The sequence below is a fragment of the Rhinolophus sinicus genome, linkage group LG06 (genome assembly GCF_036562045.2).
Source record: "Rhinolophus sinicus isolate RSC01 linkage group LG06, ASM3656204v1, whole genome shotgun sequence".
Taxonomy (NCBI): Eukaryota; Metazoa; Chordata; class Mammalia; order Chiroptera; family Rhinolophidae; genus Rhinolophus; species Rhinolophus sinicus.
The window spans coordinates 33,455,404-33,482,046 of NC_133756.1; the positions used below are offsets into that span (position 1 = coordinate 33,455,404).

Below are 26,643 nucleotides of genomic sequence, written 5' to 3' on the forward strand. Positions count from 1 at the left end.
ATGAAATTCTTTGAAGCTGGAACTATTCATTTTCTAGTTAGCTAAGAAGTTTTCAAAGGGATGCTTCTAACTGTCCTACCGATGCCCTTCCCAGAAATGATGAAGTTATTTTGAAAAATCTATTTTTTTTTTTTTTTACTACTCCACCAAGGGAAAGGTCACAGTATCATTTGATACTATAGGCATCTTCATGGACTATGTAGGTGCCTATATTTTTAAATGACACTGTTACCTTTCCCTTGGTGGAGTGGTCAAAATAGACACAAATAGACACCAGATCAGAAATTTTATTCCAGTTTTGTTGCTAGTTTTCCATGTGCTGTTTTGAGACACTCTTTATTGATAAAATCAATCTATAAAATTGATTTTCTTTAAACTGAGTAATCTTAGGGATTCTATACTTTAAGCCATGTTAATGCTTTAATCTTCTCAACTGGTTAGGAGAACATGGAATCACCTTTTCTTCTTCTTTCTCTTTTATCTCATAGGTTCAATCACCAAGTGCTATCAGCTATTCTTCTCTGTATTCTTCTTTCCTATTTCTGTTCCCCACAGACTGTAAATCTGGACCTTATTTCACTCCTGGAACCCTGAAATAGATTGCAAGCTGTCCATACTCCCAGGCTCTACCCAATTTTATGTTCCCTCCCAGTCTATATATATATATATATATACACATATATATATTTGCTCACCTCTTGCTCTTGTTCAAAACCTCAATTATACCTTGTTTAATGTCTGTGATATCTAGTATTCTAGGCTCCCATAAACAGGCTCCAAAATAAACATTCTGTTCTCTCATGTCCCCATATTTATCTTATCTCTGAAACTTTGTCAAGGCTATTTTTACAACTCTCTTCATAGAACTCTTCAGTCCTTCAAGTTCTAGCCCAAGTACAAAAAAAAAGAACCCTGTGCCTCCTGTTCATCAAGAAGCAAATATCCTGAGCAAAGCACAATGCCAGGCACATAATGAGCACTTAGTAACTATTTTTTGAATTAATGTATGACTGCCACAAAGGTATCCTTGACTACGTCCCACATGCATATCAAGATTCTTTAAATTCCAGGGGCACCAATTTAGCAACTCTATGGTCTTACAGTGTCAGAGAGTTGCTTTGTGTTCATACACTTAAAGAAGAATAAGATCAATGAAATCAAAGAAGGATTTTGAATTGGCCAAAGCCTAGCCCTCTCTCTTATAAACTGGAAGAAGAGGAGATTCTTCCTATGTGTCAGGCCCTGTTCTGAGTGCTCTGTCAATATTTTACTCACTGTACTATTACAATATTGTGAGGTAGATGCTATATTATCCCCATTACATTCATTTGAAAACCCAGGTCCAGAGAGGTTAAGTAAGTTAAGAAAGTTAGAGCATGGTTAAACCAGGATTCAAACCCAGAGACTCTGGCTACAAAGTGTGCAGTCACCAGCTTTATACTATGCTATGTCTCACACCACTGCAAAATATAGGAGAATATTGAATAAATCACCAGACTAAACCTAAAAATAAAAAAAACAACCAAACTCCGAGTCAGACTCTACAGCCAATGCAACACAATATAATCTTATTAGGAATGGATAGCCCTTTAGATTCAGCTCTTGTTGATTCATAATCCCCAGTAAGATGTTCTCCTAGTTGTTTATAAATAACTGTACTCTTGTATTTTGGCATTAAATCATAACAACCTTGCCCTAGCTGGAGCTCTTTTTTTTTCCTCTGAAAGATCTTCTGTGGCCCTCTGAAATGCCACATGGCTAAGGGCAAAATGTGCCTTCTTTAAGGAAGCCACTTCCTGGAGCTGCTCTGGCATGCTGTCCTAGGAAGCTCTGCACTGCAAGCCTCCGATCAGCTGAATAAAAATGAAGTGGGCATTTGTATTTCCCCACTGATTGAGTTGGCTCAACCTGATGTAGGTTCAGATTCACAAAAGCATAGACAGGCTTGCTTCCAGGCTTGCAATGGAGATGGAGGAAGGCAGGCTGTGTGCCCGACTTCTTTGCAAAGCATGGCATTGGATATGTGTCACTGGTACCCTTTAAACCAAGGCTCCAGCGCTCCCCCTCCCCCATCAGTCACAGGATGATTTGTGCAAGATGCCCTACTTCTGATGCCAACTGGACCCAGTTCAAATGAGCTTTGCAGATCAGAAAGCGTTTTTTAAAGGGTGAGTGCATTTATCATGGATAAAATGCTCTCTAACGCAAGATGTCTTAAACTGTCCCCCTCTTGGTTTTTCAAGCTTAATATTTACTCTGCTTGAAAAGATTTCCTCAGAAAAGCTGAGATCTTTATCATGTATGTTCCAGTTGTTTGAGAGAATGTCAACCTTATTAAATTATGTTTTCTGAATCCATGCTTGACCAACAACAATTATAGTAGTACCTTGAAATTTACAAGTTTAACATTCAGGCTTCCGGTATTTATAAAATGCATTTCAGGTTCACAACAAGGCACAATTTGTAGGTTTCCTGACGGGATGAATATGAATTGCTCACTTAGGGATTCAGGGTTTTAGATGGGAGTCAATTAGAAAATATACCTAGCTGAGTGTCCAGCAACTGCGTGACAACATGCACTGTTATTCTCTGGAGTAGTAATTATAATTTAAGAATTCTCGTCCAAAGCTCAAGGGTCAATTCTACACATGAATCAGTGAAATAGCATTAGATTTTTCTACAATTGGTTGTAACATAAGGCTGTTGAATTTCCCATTCCATACTCATGGCCAGTGTTGCTAATCAATCAAGTGTCCTGGCCAAATGCAGCCTGCATCAAATTCCTCTACAAAAGGTTAATTGGATTGGGTGTTTGAAACTGTGGACATTGCTCACTATTTCTGGGCTTTGGAAGGTCTAAAATAAGCTGTCTCTTTTTTTTGTTCTTTCTAATTTGGGCCTGACATTAAATACAGATTTCTCCATTCTCTGCTGCACATGTTTGGGTCTCTTAGTCCTTGCCAAGCCCTCTCCAAGCACATCAGAAAAATGGGTCACTTCATGTGGTCTGCCCATCTCTGCCAATGAGGTGGGGGTAGATGTTTCGGGAAGACATGGAAAAGGAAAGGAGGAGTAGGGGCCAGATTTCATGCAGGAGAAAAATAGGTGGGAACACACTAGATAACATTTCTATGTAGGCAAAATGTGCCTCATCTCAACCAGAAACTGACGTATGGTACCCTAGAACAGCCTACTTCTTGGCTTATATGTTTGCCACTCACACAAATAGCTTTTATTAGGAAGGGAACTTTACCAATCTATAGAAACACAGATTTTGTACCTTTGTGATTCAATTTCAAATTCTTAATACTTTTGGATTTTTCCATTATAACTACCTGTGATCTCAGACTATAGGCCTATTTTTTATTATTATTAATTTCAAGTGTCCAAAACAGCATAATGATAACCCCAATAAAGTGATAACCCCAACAAGTCTACTACCCGTCTCACACCATATGTTATAGCTATTACAACACCTGTCAGAATGGCCATCATCAATAAATCAATGAACAGTAAAAGTTGGTAAAGATGTAAAAAAAAGGGAACACTTGTGCACTGTTAGTGAGATTGCAAATTGGTGCAGCCACTATGGAAAACAGTATGGAGATTCTTCAAAAAGTAAAAATATAACCCAACAATTTCACTCCTGGGTATTTATCCAAAGAAATCCAAAACACTAATTTGAAAAAAATGAACTTTTATATTTGCCTTCAAAGCTTTTATTTTATCCAGCAAGAAAAAAGTAAACCTTTTTTCTGGGGGGAGAGTTTTTTTATTCATTTTCTGAATAACAAATACTTTTCCTAGAATGTAGCACAATTTAGTGCAATGGAATAACATCAAGCTAAGAGAGAGAGATCTGAGTTTTATTTTGGTCCTAACCACAGCACTCTGTGGGTTTCAGTTTTTCATCTGTGAGATGGGGATGATAGTGACAACAGGATAACTATGATTGCATACTACGAAGTAGAGAATGTTTTATTGTTTTAGTCATCCTAGAATGCATTTACTCTTTTTCTAGTAAGAGTATCCTGAATGTCCTTTAGGAACTAGTCATTGCTGTTCATGGCACAGAGCATGTGGCACAGACCTGGCCTATCAGAACACTAAATGATGATGCTTATAATAATAAAATTACCACAGTGATTGAATCAAATTTGAATGAAATATCCAAATTGGTTGAATCAGAATGAATTCTGGGAATTATGTGGGAGCTAGTGGGATGTGGTACTTTTCTCTGTTCTTTTGAACTTAAACCTGGGAATATATGAGCCTGAGGCTATAGTCTCTAAATAGTGGAGCTCAAAAGGGAAGTCTCTACAGAGAAAGAAACATTATGGTGCCCTGATTGTGTGGTTTGAATCCCTGAAACAGACTGTCTGAAGTCAGTGCCGTTCCTGAATTTTCACTTATGTGAACTGATGTATTTTCACTGAAGCACTTTGAATCAGATTTTCTAATTAGGAAAAAAAAAGGGGGGGATGGGATATTTTTAAAATAAGCATTGGTAAAACATATATGAACCTTTCACTTTTTAAGCCATTGAAAGGTAGCTATTAATGGCAATAAATACTGTCAATTTTGAATATTGTAAGGAACGAGTATGATAATACAAACATTCTTATCTTACTAACAAGAACACCACAAGATGTTTGTAAACATTTAGACAGAAGAGATAGTCATTTGTGGGATAGAAAAATATGTTATTTGAAGAAAGTAAAGGGGAAAATACCACCATCATGTCTGTGAACAAAGACAGTTTTATTTCTTCCTTCACAATCTATATACCTTTTATATCCTTTTCTTGTCTTACTGCATTAGCTAAGGTTTCCAGTACAATACTGAAAAGCCGTGGTGACAGAGGACATCCTTATCTTGTTCCTAACCTTAGTGGGAAAGTTTTGTGTTTCTCATCAGTAACTTTAATATTAGCTGTAGGTTTTTTGTAGACGTTCTTTATCAAGTACAGAAATTACCCCTCTATTTTTAGTTTCCTGAGAGTTTTGTCATGAATGGGGTGTTGGCTTTTGTCAAGTACTGTTTTCTGCATCTAGTGATATGATTATGTGATTGTTCTTCTTTAGCCTATTGATGTGATTGCATTAATTGATTTTTGAATGTTGAACCAGACTTGCATACCTGGGACAAATCCCACTTGGTCATAGTGTATAATTCTTTACATACATTATTGGATTCAGTTTGCTAATATTTTGTTAAGAATGTTTGCATATATGTTCATGAGACATTGGTCTGTAGTTTTCTTTTTATATAATGTCTTTGTCTGGTTTTGGTATTAGGGTAAATGCTGCCCTCATAGAATGAGTTAAAAAGTATTCCCTCTACTTCTTTCTTCTGGAAAAAAATTATAGAGAATTGGTATAATTTCTTCCTTAAATGTTTGGCAAAATTCACCATTAAACCATCTGAGCCTAATGCTGTTTTGGAAGGTTATTAATTATTGGTTCAAGTTCTTTAACAGATATAGGCCTGTTCGGATTCTCTATTTGTTCTTGTGAGTTTTGGTAGATTGTGCCTTGCAAGAAATTGGTACATTTCATATAGGTTATCAAATTTGTAGGTATAATATTTCTTTATTATTCTTTTAATGTCCAAGAGATCTGTAGTAATGTCCCCTCTTCATTTTTGATATTAGTAATTTGTCTTCTCTCTTTTTTATTAGCTAGCTTAGCTGCAGGTTTATTGATTTTATTGATCTCTTCAAATAATCAGATTTTGGGTTTTTTTCAACATATTATTATTTTTAATGGTCTTGACTTTACCATGTGAAATGCCATCAGTTGGGAATGCATAAATTCTCACATTATCATCATCCTAGGAACTTTCTTAAACTTCTGTATGATTCGAAGCCAAAAAAATCACAATGTTTTTTCTTACTTTCCCATAATCCAGATATGCATTCTAAGGAATAAATTTAGATTCATTTGAGTCTTTCTTTATATCCCTGGGCATTGCAATTTGAATAAACTTCATAATGTTAAGCCTTTTGGGGGAGGTACTAATAATCCATACACAAATATCCTGAATGCAAGTCAAATTTGAAAGATGTTTCATGTTCTCTCCCCAGCTATTAGTAATAGTGTGAACATCCAACTAGTTTTCTATTTTAGAGGTTTCAGCACCATCTGTGCATCTATCTAACCATCCAACCATACATTCATATATTCATTTAACAAATATTTATTGAACACCTACTGCATGCCAACCACCGTGCTAAGCATTAATGTTTAGTATTGAGCAACATACACGTAGTTCTTCACTGTCATGGGACTTAAATGCTTTTGTCTCACTACTTGCTTACCTGCCCCAATTCTCATCTCCCATTCAAACCTGTAGTAAGTTTCCAATCTTTTAACAATTTTACTTCAGAATTATTTCTTGAATATGGCATTCTCTCTGTTTATCTACTATTTCTCCCTTAGGTCACATCTACTTCATTTCTTCTGTAATATACAATACCTGATCTCCCTGCTACCAAAGTGGTTTCACCATAGTCAATCTTTCCCACAGTACTAGTAAAGTCATCTTCTTGAAAGCAATCTGATCGTGAATCTTAGCATCACAGTGAGTGGAGCACCAGATATTAAGTACCTCTCAATTGGGTACAATATAAAGTATGCAATACCACCTATTATGTACTGTTGCCTTATAAAAGAAAAAAATTGAAGCTGAATATAATTAAGCTTTTCAGAGTAAACTTCCAGTTAAAGGAAACAGGAAAAATACAAGATAAAGGTAAATTATACCAATAAGGAAGCAAACAGATAAATGATATATGTGGGACAGACTGCAGGACATTATATTAGGTTTCTTTGGTAAGTCAATGGCATAGGGATAAATAAGGGTGGGACAAAGAGGAAGTGATCTAAATTAAGATATGTAAGAATCATCACAGTTTATTGCAGCATGGGAAATTAATTGGTGTCCTCATTTGAGCAAACCCACTATAAAAAATATAATTATGAGACAATTAAGGACATTTCAGTTTATAAATGGTTAAATGATGCCAATACAATATTATTAATTCGGTTAGGTGTGAAAATGCATTGTGATTAAGTAAGAACATATCCATACGTAGAGATGTAGGGGTGAAATGAAATCAGGTGGGGAGCTTGTTTTAAAATCCTTCATTTAAATAAGATAAAGCAAAAGTAGAAAAATCTTGACAATTGTTAAGTACTGATGTGTTTATGGTAATTTTTATATTCTTTGTGTGTGTTTGTGTTGTCATAGAAAAATTCTAAAAATAGTCCAACCATGTAACTGTTTCTTTTTTTTTAAATACGCTAATGCTCTGGTGGCTGAAGGATAAAATCTGAATTCATAAGCTTGCAGTACAGGCTCCTTTATCGATTGAACCCAAACTAATTTTCAACCTACTTCTGCATTCCCTATAAATCTGCCTTGCATAACAACCTTTTTCCTAAACCTTCCGTGCCCTTTCATGACTCCAAATCTTTGTGCTTCCCATTCTCACTACCCAGAATTTCCTTGCTCTCCTTCTCACATAGCAAATGTACTTATCCTTAAAGATCCAAAACAAAGTATTTACCATTGAGTCAGGGAGCTCAGTTAGAATTAGTTATTCTTTCCAAGTTTCCCCTTAATCCATGACTCTTACAGGTCTTACTATATTCTGTGTCTGTATCTCTGTATTCTTAGCACCACCACAGTGCCTGGGAAACAAGGGGTGCTTGATAAGGGTCTATCAAATGAATGCAATGCATGCAGAGTCAATCCTTTCTTTGTGAATGTCCTCCTCATGACCTAAAGAGAGCAAATACAGAAGCAGCATTTTTCTGTCTTCCAGCATTTTTCTCCTGTCTTGTAAATCTTCTTAGAAATTTGACTTCTCTAACATGGACAGGCCATCACAATTCTAAACTTACAGGCTACAGATATATGTTAATATTTCATTTATAAACAGCACCAATAAACTGACTCTGTCATTAAGATTTAATGATTTTTAGACTAGCTGGGATTTATTGTTAGAAAAACATGGAGACTTGATTCCTTTAATGAATTTTTTTTCATGACCCAGCAATCCTAATTTCTACTTAATTGCTTTGTGTTGATATTAGGTTTAGTTCCTTGGGTTCCTCCCCAAAGTACATCCTCATGGAAGCTGCTGCCAGACTGTGTGGCTGCAATGCATTGTTTTTCCTTTATATTTCTTGAATTAAAAGGTATGAAACCATGTGCTTCTTATTTATTTCTCTCTTGGGGACTTGGTATGTTATCACTCTAACAGGAGTTTTGAGTCTTGTCAGTGAGTTTAAGTCCAATAAACCATTTTCTGGTAAAAATCTTGATAGTTTTAAACCACAGGACTTAGAATGTGTGTGTGCATCCTCTAGGTAAATGAATCTTTCCTCCAGTATGTTGATAGGATATTTTAAAGGACCTACGGTAAAGTTAAGAAAAGCTTGGTCATGAGGCCTCAACTAATGAATGCACAAGTACAATACGGTCTATCTATACAATGGAATGTTATTCAGCAATAAAAAGAAATGAAATAATGATACATGCTACATGGATGAACCTTGAAAGCACTGTGCTAAGTAAAATGAGCTAGTCACAAAAGGCCATGTATTGTATTATTCCATTTATAGGAAATGTGCAGAACAGGCAAATCTATAGAGACAGAAAGAAATTAGTGGTTGTTTAGGGCTGGAAGGGTTGGAGAGAAATGGGGAGAGACTGCTAAGGGGTATAGGGAATGATTAAAATGTTCTGGAATTTGATAGCAGTAATGGCTGTACAACTCTGTGAACATACTAAAAACCATTGAATTTTAAAGTTATTGTACATAAATTACATCTCAATAAAAACCTTACTTTTCTTGAAAACTTAGGCATGGGAATTTGATGCATTATCTTTAGGGTAATGCTGGCTGGTGTAACAAACAAACACTAGAGTAACTTCACACTAGCAAATTTGTTTTCTCATTCACATAATAGGTATCCCTGCTAGGTGAGTAGCCTCCCACGCATTCAGAGACTCAGGTACTTTCCATCTTACGTGTCTACCCATCTCTAGGGCCTCAGAGTCCTCTGCATTCAACTGGCAGATGAGGAAAAATCATAATAGAAAGAGGTACATCCATTCCCCTGCTCTCTCAGCTACAAGTATCCACTATTGCGTCTACTCAAGTTCCATTGTGCCACATAGCACAACTAATCGCGAGGGACTCTTGGAAATGTAGCTTAGTTGTTTATCCAGGAAGAAGAGAAAACTCTTCTTCCTAAACTCTGGTTTAGCAAATGGCTACCCACTCACTGCTTCGGTGTTCCCACTCTTCTCTTCCCTTCTCCCATCTCCCCAACTTATTTGTGTTTATCTTTAATTGTTTGTCATGTTTTATTCATCACCTAATATCATTCTGTATTATATGCATTCTCAAGCTTTAATTAGTCACATGTAATATACATCTATTAGAAAAACTGGATTGTTTTTAATTCTTTGATGGGGAAGGAAAGCATGGTTTGCTTTAAATGCAGCACATGGAGAATTATCAACCTGTCCCTTCACTCCTTAATCCATTATCTTTGTCATCAGACATGTCTTTCTTTAAGAAATCTATTTCTATACTCCTCTTCTGAGAATAGTCAGTGGCTTCCATTGCTTACAGATATGGTTCTCAAATCTCAGCCTACAGATTGCTACTAGTCCATAGTGAAGTGATCAAAATTAAGAATGTAGTGTGTGTGTGTGTGTGTGTGTGTGTGTGTGTGTGTGTGTGTGATTTGAGCTTTCCAACTGTCCTTGCTCAACAAATTTATTTGAAGATTATATCCCTTTGATCTTTTTGGATATTAAAATATTTTCTTACATGAAGCCATGGTCCTAGTTGGCTTCTTTTTTAAATGTCCTTTCATGTTAAAATAGATTGAACCGTATAGTATTATACTTTGTCAAAATGCGGGTTTTGAGAGCCACAGAGCTTTTAAAGAAGATGTCTTTTGAGGGGAAAGTTTATAAGAGTTGCCATTCACAGAACATTTGGAAGATATGTCATCATCCTAGTCCTGATGACATGCTTGCTATATGAGTATAATTTTGACCTACCGCTTAGAAGGCTTGTGTCTATACGTGGCTCATGGGGATAAGAGCGAAGGATCTTCCAGGACTTTAGGGAGTGTTGTGAAGAGGGTAGGAGGTCTTACAGTAGGTCATATATAAATTTCCTGTAAGCCTGATAGTGATGGAAGAACAGCGTATGGCCCTAACTGCAGTCTGTAGAGGAGGAAATACTTCCCTCTACCCTCTTAGGTCCTGCGGGTGGCCTAAGAATTAAACTGACACAACACAGATTAATAGGAGAAAAGCATGCGTATTTATTTAATATCTTTATGTGTACACAGTAGTCTTCAAAAGAATAATGAAGACCCAAAGAAGACATTACGCCTAAAGGCTTATGTGCCTTTTTGCATAAAGAATAATCAATTATGGGGATGTAACAAGACAAAGCAGCTTGGGGTAGTAAACTGTGGGGCAGTGACTGGGAAATATATGGGGGAACCCAATGGAAGATCAGGGTTGTTTTAGTAGGTTTGTTAGTACAGGCTCATTTTGGTGCTGACTCCCAGTCTCTGACAAAAGTGTTCTTCTCTTCCTGGAATAGAGATGGTACCTTTTTCATGGGAAATATTATGATGTGCTTTTAGGTGGAAAAGGAGCGGGAAGAGACCTCTTCCTGCATCCGCTGTTTCTCAATTGCCCATAGCTCAAAATAATCAATATGCCAAAGTGGCATATTTTGGGGCAGCATGTCATGAACCCTTTCAAGCCCATAATATGCATTTGAAACACCCATTTCATTTGGCCAACTGTCTCATTCTTAGATTCAAGTTGGCCTTCTATTACTCGTAGACACACACCCCCCCCCAATATTCTGTACTTGCTGTTGTTTTAGAAATGAGCCACTTAAAAATAACAGTCAAAACCCTAAAAATTGGACCCAAGTACCCATAGCAGAAATGTAGTAAATGTCTATTCTATGAAACCCATGTGTGTTGACCTCCTGTACGTGGCTCAGTGTGGGTCCTCGTGCAAAGCATGCCAGCCCTTTGGGCCTCAGTTTTCATCAATAGAAAATGAAAGAGTGGGCCAATCTCAGTTCTAATTTCTAACACTGTATAAACTGAATTACTCATGCCTGACGCATATGTACTTTGTGGTAAAATCCTATCAAGGGCTTTGCTTTCTGTCCATGGTTAGATTCTGACAAACTTCAAATAAATAAAATACATATTATGTGTTTAAAGCTTAAATAGAAACCACCTGTCATTTGGGTGTCTTGGAAAGACAACTAGAGACAGAGTTTGCCTTTGTTATCAGTTACTCATGCTCCAAGCAGACCCAGGTTTCTCCTGATGGTGGCAGTTTTATTATTACACCAAGAGCAATGTGCAACTTATTTAGTTTCTAGGACTTTTCTTCCAGGACCATGTGGGCCCTGGAGCTGGGAGTGAAGGTGCAGAGATACAAAGTGGGCCAATATTTAATCATACATTGCAGCAAGAAGTCAAAAAATGACAATTGACAGTAATATGGGGATGAGACTTTGGATTGGGTTCTTCTGGAGCCATAAAGATAAATATTGTGTTAAAGTTGTTGTTAACAAGGAAGAAGGTACTATGTTAGCATTAGCATGTCTTCTTGAAAAGGAAGTGCTAATGTGTATGTATCAGTTGAGATCACTAAAGATGAGGAGGAATGAGAAAGCCTGTCTTTGTTAGGAGAACTCAAATAATTGTAACCGAGTAGCAGCCCATTGTTGAACGTAAGTGGTTTATCTCATTATAATGTGGGGTGAGGGGCATGGGATTCTGTAGTCAGTAACCTGGGTCCTGTCTGGCTCAGCCACTTAAAATCTGTGCCAGTTATTTACCCTCAAAAACCTCAGTGTCCTCATCTGTAAAATGGACACAAGAGTATAGGGTCGTGGTAAGGATTTAAAGAGATCTGAGCCCAATGTCCATGGTAAGCATTCAAGGGATTGACAACTATTTTTATTATAACACCAACCTTTAATATGTATCCCGAGGTCTCCTTTCTGCTTTCTACCATTTTTGCTCCCCAAATCCATCTGTTTAAATTTTCTGAAACTATTTGTGGTTTTGGATTTTTACTTCTCCCCTCCCCTTCCTCTTTTCTCCTCCTCTTTTGTTGTCCCTCTTCTCTAAGTAGGTAGGAATGGGTAGTGGCCATATGCCAAACTCTTCTTGAAAGAGGACACCTTCACATTAGCCATGTGTCATCTGAAGTTTGGGGTCTGGAAATTATCCTTCAGTGATTACAAACTAGACAAGGAGTGTGATTGTCTTATTTCCCCTCCCACCGCCTCCCCAGGCAGAGCTGCTGCCAGCTCAAGGCTGCAGCCTCAGCTGGGTCGTGCCTGGTGCTTGGCGTGCAGCTGAGTAGTCAGAATGGGGAAAACCCCATTTTATTTTTTGAGAAGGGCAACTGCCAGTGGGTCAGGACACCCTCGAATGTCCTGGATAACTACTGAGCTGCTATACGCTACCAGGGTCGGTTTTCTCCCAGATAAAGCTCAAGCTGCCACTGGGACTGCCCTCCTCCCATCTCTGCTTATTAAATGTTTTTCTCATTCTGCAAAGTCCATTGCAAATATGAATTCCTCCATAAAGGCCTTTCTTGGTCTCCCTTCTGGACTTACCCTTTCAGCTCATAACATATGCTTATAGCAGAGACTTGCATCTTTTAGTCTCCTTGATTGATTTTGTGAAGGATTCCAGGGCCTCCTCACGTCAAGAAACCCTTTAAATAATGCTTGTCATTCCTAAGCAGACCCTAGGATCATGGAAGAAGGCAGACTTCAAATGAGAAGAACTTTAAAGTTATGTATCCAGACCATGGTTCTCAAATTCTTTGCATCTGTCAAGGTACCTATAGAATAAAGTACACACACGAAAGGCTCTTCGTGTTGGGTCGTGCTAACCTCCCAGTCTTACACCTTCTGTTCCAGTCCTAACGCACTACTTGTTCTCACAACAGTCTTACTTTCTTATCTGCCTTTCCCTTGGCTCATGGTACCCATTCTGATGGAAATAAGAATCATCGTGTTCATGCTCCCTGAACAACCATCCCTGACTTTATAATACCTATTCAAGTGTTACTTCTTCCTGCAAAGCCTTTTTTTTTGGCATCACCTCTACTCAGATACAAGTGGCCATTCTCCACTCTTCCCCATCTTAGTAAATGCCGACCTTGTTCTTGTAGTGGGTTTGACCAAAAATTTTGAGTCATCCTGGCTCCTCTCTGTTTTTCACACACCATCTCCAATAAACCAACTATACCATTATCTCTATGGTCAGAATATCTCCCAAATACAATCACTCTTCACCATCTCCAAAGCTTTCACCCTGGTGGAAGCCACAATCTGCTCTCAAATGGTTTACTTTAATAGTCTCCTAATCATTGTCTCTGTTTTAATCTTAGCTTCACTTTTATCTGTCTTCTACATGACAGGGTGATCCCTTTAAAATGGAAGGCAGATCATGTCACCACTCTTTAATATTCCTGAATGGCTTTCCCTCGGACTCAGAAAAGAGCCAAATTCCTAACAATTGCTTACAAGGCCCTGTGTAATCTAGAGCCCTACTGTATTCCTGACTGCCTTTTCTACCTTTCTTTCTCTGCCGCGTTAGGGTCCTTGCTGTTTCCTGTACCTTCAAACCTGTTCCTGCCTCGGAATCTTTGCATTTGTACTTCCTCCTGCTTAGAATCCACTTCCCCTAATCACTACATGCTATGTTCCTTGACTTCCTTTAGGACTCTGCTTAGTTATTTATTACCTAACCCAAGAGGCCTTTCTTGAGCATACCACATAAAATAGCAACTACCACCTCAAAAATCCCTATCAGCTGAATCCACTTTTTCCTATCCATAGTGCTTCTCTTCACCCAACACAAGATATATTCTTTTTTTGTTCATTGTCTACCTTTCATTATACAGTGAGATTTTGTTTGTTATTATGTCTTCCATACTTACTATAGTGCTCGGTGCATTTCTTGTGCTCTGCCAGCTCTGACCTGCAGAAAAGCCATCATAAATACCAAAAGCTTAAAAAAAAAAAAGTATGGAAAAAAATGGAGAAACTTTATTCTGTAACTTTTTACTTGTTTTAGTAGCAGGCAAAAACTCAAGACCTTCTCACTATACTGAAACACTCTGCAACATAAGAGTAAATGATGAAGCCTCACTACTATAGAAGAATAAAAGTCCAGTCTGTTGAAGTTGCCAATTAGTTCATTTAAGGCAGTATAAAATAGTGCCTTCAGAGTCAAGGCTCTGGAGTTAGGCTATGTATTTTTAAATTCTAGCTTAAACAGTTACTAGTTGTGTGACCTTGAAAAGATTCTTAACATCTCTGCTTCTGTACATGAATGGGGATAATAATTTATTACCTCATCATGTTACTGAGCAAATTTAATGACATATATCCATAAAACAATAAAAATTGTGCCTTGCAAATAGTAAAAGTTTGATCTTTCCTATTATTGTTATTATAGAACATAGTTTTAATTACTTTTAATTGCATATAATAACTGTCAACATGGAATTTCCTAGTAGATCCTACTGATCTTGATTCAAAGAATAAATTAAAACTATTTATGATTAACATCCATTCTATAAAAATAATTCAAAAATTATTCTAAAAATAAAAATATGTTAAAGTCCATACATTCTCTTAAGTTTAAAATGCTTTGCCTGACACATCCTCAGCTCAACCCAAGCCAAGTTATTATACATTCTTCAGTAAAAAACTCTAAACTAGTGGGGTTTTATTTTGTGTTCTCTGCTGAAGACTAAAGAATGATTGTCTTAGCCATTCATAGCATCAAACGTAAGTTTGGTCCTGATGTAGTTAACACTTTACCATTATAAAAAGAAGATTGGAAACTTTTTACCAAATCTTACTTCAGCAAATGAAGAAAAACACAGGGGATTAATTAGACACAAGCAAGTAGATTATAATTCTGCTAATCCTTTTGTATTGTGATCTTATTTACCTCACAAAGTATCAGTTGCCCACCTATCACGGAGGATCCACATGAGCTCACAAGAGATAACCTCTCATTCAGTGTGTGAGGTGCTGGTAAAGAGATGGGGAACCTGGTGGCCTTGAAGAGCTGCTGCCTTCCCACTATGTCTTAGTAGAAAACAAGGCTAAGTCACCAACTACCTTGACATCAGGAGAATCGCACAAAAAGAAAATAAGAAACATTGAACCATAGCTCAGAGAGGAAGCTGATGAATTCGGAATCTCTCACCTCACAGAAAGGAGAGGGGACTGCCCAGTTAGTGGTGATAACAGGACTGGATTCCATGTCTCCCCAAGTCCATTCAATACTCCTTCCACTCTGCCATGCTCATAGGCTGTGAGCTATCTAGACATCTGGGAAAAGGTCATCTTTCCTAAAAGGGCTCATACATTCTGAATGAGAATAAGTGGACTAGACTAATAACGTAGCAGTACATGAAACATTACTTATTGTGTAATGTTGCCTTTGAAAGTGAATGGCTTTGCTTTGAGATATTTTTTCTCAGGGGAAGTGGCCAGATGAACTGGCAAATGAAGATAGAAGGACATTACTGTTCATCATCCCTTCCAGGAATACTTTGTATGAAAACGGGTCAGGTCCCAGGCCTACAAATATGAATGGAGAGTCATTGTTCTCTGAGATCCGGGGAAAGGCATCTACCTCTAAGTTTTTTATTAAATGAGGGAAAAACACATTTCACAAGCTGAACATGATTTTTTGTTGTTGCTGTTAAGGGTTTTGCCAATTTATGTCAGTGGAAAAGCAGTTAACTCTTTCCAGTCAAAGACATAGGCAGCGATTAGAGTTATCAGTGCATAAAATAAGCTAAAATGATGATCTACCTTGAATAATATAAGATTATGTTAAAATAAGTTAGCCTCCAGATTCATTCTTAAATCCTCAGCTTTTTGGCTAACAGAGTGGCAATTAGTTGTACTATGCTGGAAAAAAGATTATTAACCTATATGTACATGTTACTTTAAAACAAATCCAACTTAAATTCAGATTTGTGAAAAAATATTATTAGGAATTGATTTTATTGTACACGTATTTTAAAAATTCTTTGCTACATCAAGTCTGTAATGTGTTTGACATTAATTGATTTATAAATATTTGAATTACACATGGCTTTTTACACACTGACTTCAAGTTATTTATCAAGAAGATGAGACAGATTTGCCTATTAAGTACCTCAAATTATATAGGGTTTCTCAAATAAAATACCCAGTTATAATGGTATGCCAGAGAAGTCTAAGTGGTTTTGATGAGATTTGAAGATGGATTTGTGTAAGAGATGACCTATCATCTCTAGAAAGTAGTAAGAAGGTGGGAGTATTCTCAAAGTATAGTCCATGAACTACTTGCACTAGAATTCCCTAACATGCTTATAATAAATTCAAATTGACCCCATTCAACTAAATCTCAGAGAATGGGCCACAGTAACTGCATTGAATGAATCCCTTAGTTTGTTCTAATGTACCCTAAAATATGGCAACCATTGGGACTGACTATTCGTTTAGAGGCTGCATTTCACCTTTGCAGAAATCGATGATCCTAATTTGTATTTTAATAAACAAAAATCCAACTTCCTCAGTTTGTGATTAAATGCACATAAGCATAATTCTCTGAGCCCCAATACCCTTTCACTAGGCAAACTAAAGAGGAAACTCCGTATATCTCAGCTGCATTTTGTTTTACATCCTTGGTTAAAGCACCCCCTCCATTTCCCATCAAATAGAGACTAAAGGTGTCTTTCTTCTGTGTATTCCTTGGTCACATGGTATTACTTTTGTTTACATAGGTAGCTCCTGTCTGCCCCACTATGATCCCCATGAAGGAATAAAATTTTTGCTAAGGGATCAACTTTTATTATCACTAACTAAAGAAAAATGGAATCCTAAATATATATTTGTTCCCTTGAAGCATTAGGTTGAAATAATAAAATAATGTGCAAATTCTATCACTTGCAAGTTGTCCCTGACGCACTGTAGTCTCTTAGAAGGTACTTGCCCTCTCTCTCCTTCAGTGTCTTCATGTGTAAAATGTGACAATGTTAGAACATCTCCTACTTCATTGAATTGTTAGAGAGATGTGGAGCAATAGTGTTTCAATGTTCTATGAAGAACAGATTTATTAATATGTAGAATTGGTCAATATTTGAGGCCAAGTGATCCAAGGCAGAGAGATATTCAGTCTAATAATATATGGTAATTTGATTTTTACAGTAAAAGAAAAGAAATAAGAATTAATTGAAGAGAGTTCATTTTTCACTGTTTCTAGCTGTTCTTCCTTCCTGTATTTTCCATTTCACTCTAGGCCGTGATTTAGAAAGCTCTCATTTCAGTTAATGGTGCAGTTAACCTACACAGTGTTCCATTCCCATTCTTATTCTTATCTCTCTTTTGATGTCACATTTAATTTGTGTTTTATTCTTTGCAGACCATTAGCAATAGATGCTCAGTTGAACATTTTCTTAGAAGTAACCAAAACACTGTTATTAAATGTCCTTTAAGTTTTTGAAATAAGGGGACTATACTAACTACCTCCTTGGTTCTGGCACTTAAATGAGCAAAATTTGCCAGGAATGTGATAAGAAAAAAGAAATTCTTCTATCTAACACAAGAAACAGAAGCAGAACCCGTGCCTTCTTAATTTTTTTTTCCCAGCAGTAAAACACAGGCCTGCTTTAATCAATTTGAAATCATGTCTTATGTTGTTTAGCATCTAAACGTGCCATCGTTAATCCTCTTCACTAAAATTCCTAATACCTACTTGGTATTTATTTATTTATTTATTTATTTATTTATTTATTTATTTATTGGATGGGGATGAGGGTAAAGAAAAGGAAACGGTTCAGGGATTTCTCATGACTGGAAGGAAACAGAATGAATTAATTTCATGTTTGCTGAAGAGGCTAAGATCTGCCTATTTTAGACTTTGTTTTCTTAAATCATTTGGATACAAAACTTTCCTCTGTCATTAACCCCAATTTTTCTTCTTTTCTTAAAACAAAACAAAACAAATTTCCTAAACACTGGACTAGAGGGTCAAGCATCCTTAAAGCAAATTTAAACTGTAGGTCATTTTAGGCCATGAATTCCCTGAAGATGAGTTTTCCCAGGAGCTCTTGAGCTTGTGATGGGAGCTGATGCCTTCCCACCATCTAGCTTCCAAAGGATACCTGTGGTGAAAACTCAAATGCCCATGAAAACACTCTCCTGATGCTACGTCCCCTTACGTCTAATGACCCTGCATCCAGAAGACTCAGCAGGTGAGGGTGTTGGACAACAAATTTCTAAAACATGAGCTATAAGTAAAGACTCCTTAAAGAAATGGAAATGGCTGGCTATTTAAACTCTACCTGGCTGTATAAAAATTCTACATCTCCTTCTGAACATCAAGGTCCTACCCAGTCCATATGGCCTTGCTTAAGTCTTATCTTTTCTTTAAAATTATTTCCCAGTGTCTCATAAAATTTCTACTGTGTATATAGACAGAGACACACAATTTGCCCCGTGATGATAGAACACTCTGTACTCTTCTTTTGTTTCCTGTGTGTTTTTACCTCCCCATCCTCCCCATCGAGTTTTTAAATTCCTTGGAGACAGAAATTAGATTAATAACTCGAGAGAACCTAGGTACTGAAAAGATCTTGGCATCCCTCTACCACCACATCTAATTTAAAATAAAAATGATGTTATTCAGTCAAATAACGATAAGAAAATTTGACAAATTTCAAAAATTTCTAAACTTATGTGGGGAAATGTCATTAATTAATTTTTTTTTCCATTTTTGGTACCCTAAGCAAATGCATACATGGCCTTTTGAGTAATCCTAATCTGTTTGAAGATAAAAACAAACATTAACCTCCTTGTGTGTTCCTAGGAATATTTCGATTCTGTCAACATCTGTTAGTTTGATTAACAGAATCCTGTAGAAAATCTCTTTAAAATTAGAAAATAATTTTCGTTGGAATTATTGGCTTTAAGTGTGTTCTGTATACCTAATTTTTTTTTTAAATAAGAAAGACATTGATTTCTGAAGCCCAGATGTCAACGGCCCACTTCTCTTTCTTTTCAAATTGCCCCACCCAAAAATTCCATTCTCACTAATGCTTCTGTAGTAGCAAGCAGTGTAAAATTTGCTAAATATTTTTATGGCAATGGAGACATTTTAATGCCCAGATAAACTTGAACTCTTCTGTGTTCATTGATATTTCTCTAAAATGGAGCATCGACCATACATACTACTTCAGGGAGGGGAAAAGGTCTCTGATACTTTTCTCTGTCCTGCAGCCTCTCTCCACATTCTGAATTTGGTATTCAAGTCCTGAAGCATCTTCTCCAACCATTTTCCAAACAATATTATATTCCTCTTTACAAGTAGTTTTGGCCCAAATTGTTAAGCAATAAAAATTCTTAGATAACTATACCCTGTTAAGGCTAAGAGTGTGATTTTCAGGCCAACATAAACCTGTGAGAATGATAACGTCCAGGTGATAGGCACAGATTCTCCTGCACCCCCATTTTGGAAAAATCCCTTTCATTGCCTGTTCTACTCACTTTTTTTTTTTTTCTGTTTAATAGATCTTATTTTTTAGAGAAGTTTTAGGTTCACAGCAAAATTGAATGCACAGCACAATTTCCATATCCTACCATCCTGCACACAATTACAGCCTCCCCCATCATCCACATCTCCCAACAGTCTGGTACATTTGTTATCATTGTTGAACCTACACTTGACTCTTCGTTATCACCCAAAGTTCACAGTTTACATTAGGGTTCACTCTCAGTATTGTACATTCTATAGATCTGGACAAATGCACAATGATATGTATCTATCATTATACTATCTTACGGAGTAGTTTCACTGCCCTAAAAATCCACTGTGTTCCACCTATTCATCCCCCTGAAACCCTGGCAACCACTAATCTTTTTGTTGTCTCCATAGTTTTGCTTTTATCTAGAATGTTATATAGTTGGAATCCTATAGTATGTAGCTTTTCATATTGGTTTCTTTCCCTTAGTAATATGCATTTAAGTTTCCTCCACGTCATCTTCATACTGTTTCTCCGAAAATAAGACCTAATCGGAAAATAAGCCCTAGCATGGTTTTTCAGAATGACATCCCCTGAACGTAAGCCCTAATGTGTCTTTTGAAGCAAAAATTAATAAAAGACCCGGTCTTATTTTCGGGGAAACACAGTAGCTTGATATGTTATTTCTTTTTAGTACTAAATAGTATTTCATTATCCGGCAATTCCACAGTTTATCCATTTACCTACATCTCGGTTGTTTCCAAGTTTTGGCGATTATGAATAAAGCTGCTCTAAACATCTGTGTACATTTTGTGTGGACATAAGTTTTCAACTCCTTTGTGTAAATACTCAGGAGCTCAGTTGCTAGATCATATGGTAAAAGTATGTTTCATCTTGGAAGAAACTGCCAACCTGGCTGTACCACTGTGCATTCCCTCCGGCAATGAGTGAGAGTTTCTCTTTCTCCACAGTTGTGTTCACTTTTCACATGCATTGATAGAGTCATTTGGCTCATGACATTTACTACTATATGTGATTGATTAGGCACATGGTTCCTTTATAAGAATGGCTTCTAGTTGAAGAGTATTTGTGGGATGATCTAATGGAAATCAAAACATGTAAAAGAAAAACGTAGAAACATTTTTATTTTTTTTTGCTTAGATGTAAAGGTTTGTACCCAATAAATTCTTAACACTTATTTAGTCCTCAAAATTATTTATTTATCCTCTCTTGTAGGTCTCATTGAGAAATTTGTCCCAATCTTTTAGAACAGTTATTACCATAATTTCTCACCTTGTAGGTGGTAAGAAAATAATGACAGCATTATTTCTCCCCAAATTCTATCATTTATAATGAGATCTGTGTTGTGGTTTGTTAGTGTGATAAGGAAGGATGTGGCTGGGGAAGGCTGGCACCGGGCTAAACGAAGTGGCTTCAGAAAACTCCCTTGAGTCTCCATTTCCAGGTCCTGTACTTAACCTCGAGGATCCAGGCTCTTGATTTTGCCAGTGCCCAGAAGTGAGCAAGCTTCAGTAATGTGGGAACAATCATGCAGCCCAGACTCACCAGACAATCATATAATAAGCATAACTCCACTTTATTAATTTATAATGAGAAAGAAAAGGTCCAGGGGAAAGAAAGGCAGTGGAGACAGACACCAAGTGCCCCCTTTTCCTTGTGTGGATGGGTTATTAAACTTCTCTAAGCCTCAGTCCTCATCTGTAAATGGGAATAATAATAGGACCCAAATTTCCAGGATCGTGTGAGAATGGGAGTAGGTATATAAAATGCATCAGCACCCTGCTTGTCACTTACTAAACACTAAAATATTAAGGAAAGGGAACAGTTTTAGCTCCTTTGGTCAGTGCTTTCTCTCTCAAAACGAGCTATTTCATTGATGTGTATAGAGTTGAAATAAAAAGAAATCAGGACATTTTAATGAAGGTGTTCCTGGCTTGAACTATCCTTTTCTACTACAGGGATAAATTTGCCAATGGAACCCTGCTTGCTGGGAGCTGCTTGCCTGAACGATGCTAGAGACACACTGCCTAGATGCGTTTTTCTGACCGTTGTTTTTGTATACTTCATGTTGGTCCTTGACCCTTCAGATAATGTGGGCTTTCTTTAGCTGGTGACAAACAACTGGCACAGATTTGACAGGATTTTGATCTTCACCCACTAGATTCTGCTCCTGCTGAGCTTGAACTCATCCTCTGAATTCTTCTCCCTTCCCTCCAGACAGCCACTATCAATAGCTCATAGTTTTTACTGGAAGTGAAACCTATCTGCAGTCCTGGAAACAGGCCACAGTGAAGCCACTAGTCCCTGTTTTTAGCTTGAAATACATTATTTCTCATCACTGAGTGCTGTTTTCATTAATTAGATTTTCATTATGCTAAGGGATACCCCTTCCCAAATGCCTTCTACAACCTCACAAGATATGAGAAGATAAAGATACAATTTATATTGGTGATCTCCTGAGTTCCACCATCAGGTTTTGTGCATGTAAAAGAGTTGGCAGTTTTCACATTTCCATTTGCTGGCTTTCCTCACCTCTTCATAAAATTTATGATGAGGGTAAATGGTGAAACCATTCTATGGAATCCGCATTATAGAATACTACTCAGTGACAAAAGGAATGAACTACTGAGACACACACAAACTGGATGGGTCTCAGGGGAATTACGCTGTGTAATTACGCTGTGTGAAAAGCCAGTCTTGAAAGGTTTTATAATGTATGATCCCATTTGTATGATATTCCTGAAATGACAAAATTATAGAGATGGAAAAGAGATTAGTGGTTACCAGGGGTCAGGAAGAAGGGAGGGAGGTTGGTGGCTGTGGCTATTAAAGGGTTTAGTGCAAGGGATCCTTGTAATAGAACTGTACTGTACCTTGACAGTGGTGGCAGTTGCAAGAATCTACGTGTTATAAAAGTGCATTAAGAAAACACAAATACACACACACACACACCCACACACACATGAGTGAATGTAAAACTGGGGAAATCTGAGTTGTTGGGTGGACTGTAGCAATGTCAATTTCTTGGTTTTGATATTGTATAATAGTCATACAAGATTTACCGTCAGAATAGGAAGCTGGGTGAAGAGTACACAGGGTCTCTCTTTATTATTTCTTACAAATGTTTGTGAATCTACAATTATCTCAAAAGACATTTGAAAAACATCTGTGATGGGTATTTTGGGATTGCAACTGTATCTTATAGTAATTAAGTATCAAATAAAGGGAGTTATTCCTTCAGGATACTAGGAGAGAATGATGTTCAGGTGGTCTCTTGACTGCGTCCGTAATATTTCCTAATATTTCTACTTTGGGGACTGTTTCCAAAGATGTATATGCTCCCTCATCTGACCTGAGGCATCTGTATTATAGCAGAAGGCTGTTGATTCTATCAAACGGAGAATTTTATTTAAAACTTGAGAGAGAGTTGCTTTAGAGTTATTTCTTTTCGTTTCTTTTTTTTTTTTTTTTTAATTTTTACTTTAAACACTCCCCTCTTTTTTTGGTTATAATTTCTAGACTCTGAAATGACTTCCAAAAGTAAAACAATATGGGTTTTTAATATAAAACAGTAAAACAAGTAAGCATAATGAGATCTGGCCTTTTTCCCCAAAAAAAAGTGGGAGAAAGAACATGTTCTGGAGTTCTACATATTCAGTCATAAATGGCAAACATGTGGCACATATGCAGCCTGTCTCTGCTCCGGAGTGTCTGATAAATATCCCATTTAATTTTTTAAAGAGTCTAAATTTTCCTCAGAATCCTTCTTAACATAATACCTCAGGCAGCCATTAACAGTAAATTGCCACCGACACAAGGTGCAGCCTCGGAGTCAACACTGACGTGCTAATTATCCTTCCCGGAGGATGAATTTTCCAGCTGCTTCTATGCTCTATCCATGCCAAATAAAAAGGATTTTATACATTAACATTTTGCTTCCTCCCCCACCGTGACCTCATCTAAGTGTGACTCACTTTGACGTTTCATAAATAAAAATTCCCCAGATTGAGTATTTTTGCATTTAAATACAACATTCCTTACAAAGTAGTGCCATGTGTATCTGGTAAATTCTCAGCAGAGTTTACTTCCTTTATAGCTCAAGCAGAGAAAGATCACAACTGGCCAGTGTAGGGGAAAGTTAAGTTCTCTTGGGCATGTGTGTATTTTAAAAAAATATTTGCCCCTTTTTGCAATAATCAATACATACTTGCAACCTTCAGAGTCAAACATTATTGGTATATGGATGCTGACACAAGTAACTTGTTTTGATGCTAAAGGTAACTTTTAATCCAGAAAAAAAGAGGGAAGTGGGAGATTTACATTCATTTTCTTTACATAAACTATCCAGACTAGTACAAGTAAAGTAATAAAAACTAACAAATCATAGAATTATTTACTTGAAGGAGATCATTCAAATGGTTCAGATGTCTCCTTAATACCTACTAGGTGCTAGGGCTGTAGTTCCCAAACTGTGTGCCAAGGCACCCCAGGGTACCATGGGCACCATGGAATACTTTAAATTTTCAAGGGAAACAGTAATATCTGTCAGACACAGAACGAGCTTCAGGTACTTCACACTTTCAACCTTGGACCATGCTATGTTCCTTCAGATGATTTCATATCTTCACAAAGCTGGATTTTAGACAGTTACTGTGATAATAAAGTAAGTGTAGCATTAAAATCATTGTGGAACAGGAAATGAAGGAGGCAGTGTCCTGTGCAGGGCTCAACAAGCACACATATCCCCTTAGTAAGTAATTGTGGTTTTTTACAAATACAATAAAATTATTATTTTTTTGTGTGTCAATTTATGTGTATTTTTTTTCCATACTATTACTAAATTGTTAAGGACAAAACATACGTATCAAGTTATTCGTACCGAACTACTTAATGAGTGAAACTGTTAGGTATTTCTATCTTGTGAAAATATTACTTAGACATCAAATGAGTTTGGGAACCTCTGCCCTAGGGCATTGGGGAACATACTTCATCCATGTTACCTCATTTATTCCTCATGAATTCCCTAAGGTAGGTGTGACCAGCCCAATTTTATACCCAAGTCACAAGTTTTAGTGACTTGTCAAAATCTAAGTCACTGGTAAGTGACTGAGGCTGCAAGGGCGAAGGGACTTGCCTAAAAATTTATAGCAAATCAGAGGCAGAACTGAAACAAAATCCTGGCATCCTGATTCCCTTCCCAGGATGCCTTTTACAAAGCTATGCTTTCTCTCCAAATCCTCGTTTGTCTTCTTTCCCAGTTTGAATTTACAGTAGAAAGAGGTGGACTTCCATTCTGTGTATCTTTAACTGCAAGAATATTTGTGCTGACTTAAAATTGTTGACCCTCTTGATTTTGAGTCTGTGAGGAAAATGTACAAGATATAATAGCATGAGGATTTGTGTTCTGTCTGAATAAACACTAAAGCAATATGAAAACAACTTTTGGCTCCTGTAACCGATGAGACCCTGAGGTCTTTCAGAGGACATTGTTCTCTCCTCGGGTTTCCTGTAGTTAAATGGCTGATCCTGTCTTTCAGGGAATTAGACACTTGGGATCTGTTTTCAACTTGCTGAGCTCCAATTTAACACTGAAGAGAGTCTGGATTTCCCATCAGCCTTCACAGAAACAATACCAGATACCATCTTTTTAGTCCAGAGGGGCAGGTGATATTAAAACCCAAAGTCCAATGAATGCTGATAGAACCTTTATAAGATTTGACACATTGGCCTCTATTGTAACGGGTATTTTACAGCTTTCCGAGCTTCAGTGAGCTCTGGCTTTCCCTTTGTTCAGTGGCATTTAATGTGCAGCCTTAAGAACAGCGCATTAAACAGCCAGTCTTTGTGCCTTTGAGTTCATTTAAATACACAGAAATTTAATTTTTTTAAAAAGATTCATTACAAAGCTGTGTGATTATGACTCACATCTAGACAAAAACTTGTTGGGGAGACTTAATCATTCTTGGATTTAATAGCTTCCATTTGTTCAGATACGTATCAAATAGATATTATTTGCCAATCATTCTGCTAGAAACTGGAGATGCAAATGGGGTAGCAAGCAGAGAGGCCCCCTCCTATAAATGTAAGTCATGAAAATGAAAAGTCATACTCATGAGGCAATAAGGAGGTACTAATAATAAGGCCATCCTAAGGCGTTCGGGTCCCAATGGGAGCAGCAAGGAAAGAGAAAGAGCTTTCATCTCGATGGTGCTGCCAAAGCAACCTTGACGGAGGAGGTGATGATTAAGTTTTACCCTGAAGCTGAAGTAGGAGCTGGGTGAACATGTTGAGAAAGGAAATTCAAGGCAGAACAAAAGAGTGTGCTCAGAAACCAGGGGCTGAAATGATGGGTTGTTAGGGAGGATGCACGTAGTTGAGTATTTCTGAGCAGAAGATAAAGCCAGTGAGTAGATGAGATTGTTGTGTCAAATGGTCTTATATATCATGCAAAGGTACAGATTTATGAGGAAACGAACTTAACGAATTTTAGGCAGGAACATGACATGATCAGATGTGAGGATTTGAAGAACCACTGTGCCAATAATATAGAGAATAGCTTGGAACAGGTAAGATGCCAAAACCAGGAAGGCCTACTCCAGGATCTTGTTGTCCCTCGTGGGGATAACTGTGAACACCACTTGTCACTGAATAAGACATGAATAACTAGGCTGAATTTATAGGATGGCCTTACTGGAAATTGCATTTTAGAGCAAATCTGTGAATTTAAATGTTATGAAGAATAATTTGTTTCACTGATATGTGGTATACAAAACAGAAAACAGCAAAAGAACAAAACAAACAAATGAAGAAACAAAAACTCATAGACACAGACAATAGTTTAGTGGTTACCAGGAGGTAAAAGGGATCAAATATATGGTGATGGAAGGAAAACTGACTCTGGGTGGTGAACATACAATGTGATATATAGATGATGTATTACAGAATTTTACACCTGAAACCTGCGTAACTTTACTAACAGTTGTCACCCCAATAAAC

At 37.2% G+C, this 26,643-nt stretch overlaps 1 protein-coding gene across 29 annotated transcripts in view; it reads left to right on the plus strand.

Annotated features, from left to right (window-relative positions):
- Positions 1–26,643, plus strand: part of SGIP1 (SH3GL interacting endocytic adaptor 1) — a 172,743-nt gene that overhangs the window by 4,263 nt on the left and 141,837 nt on the right. The window lies entirely within an intron of this gene.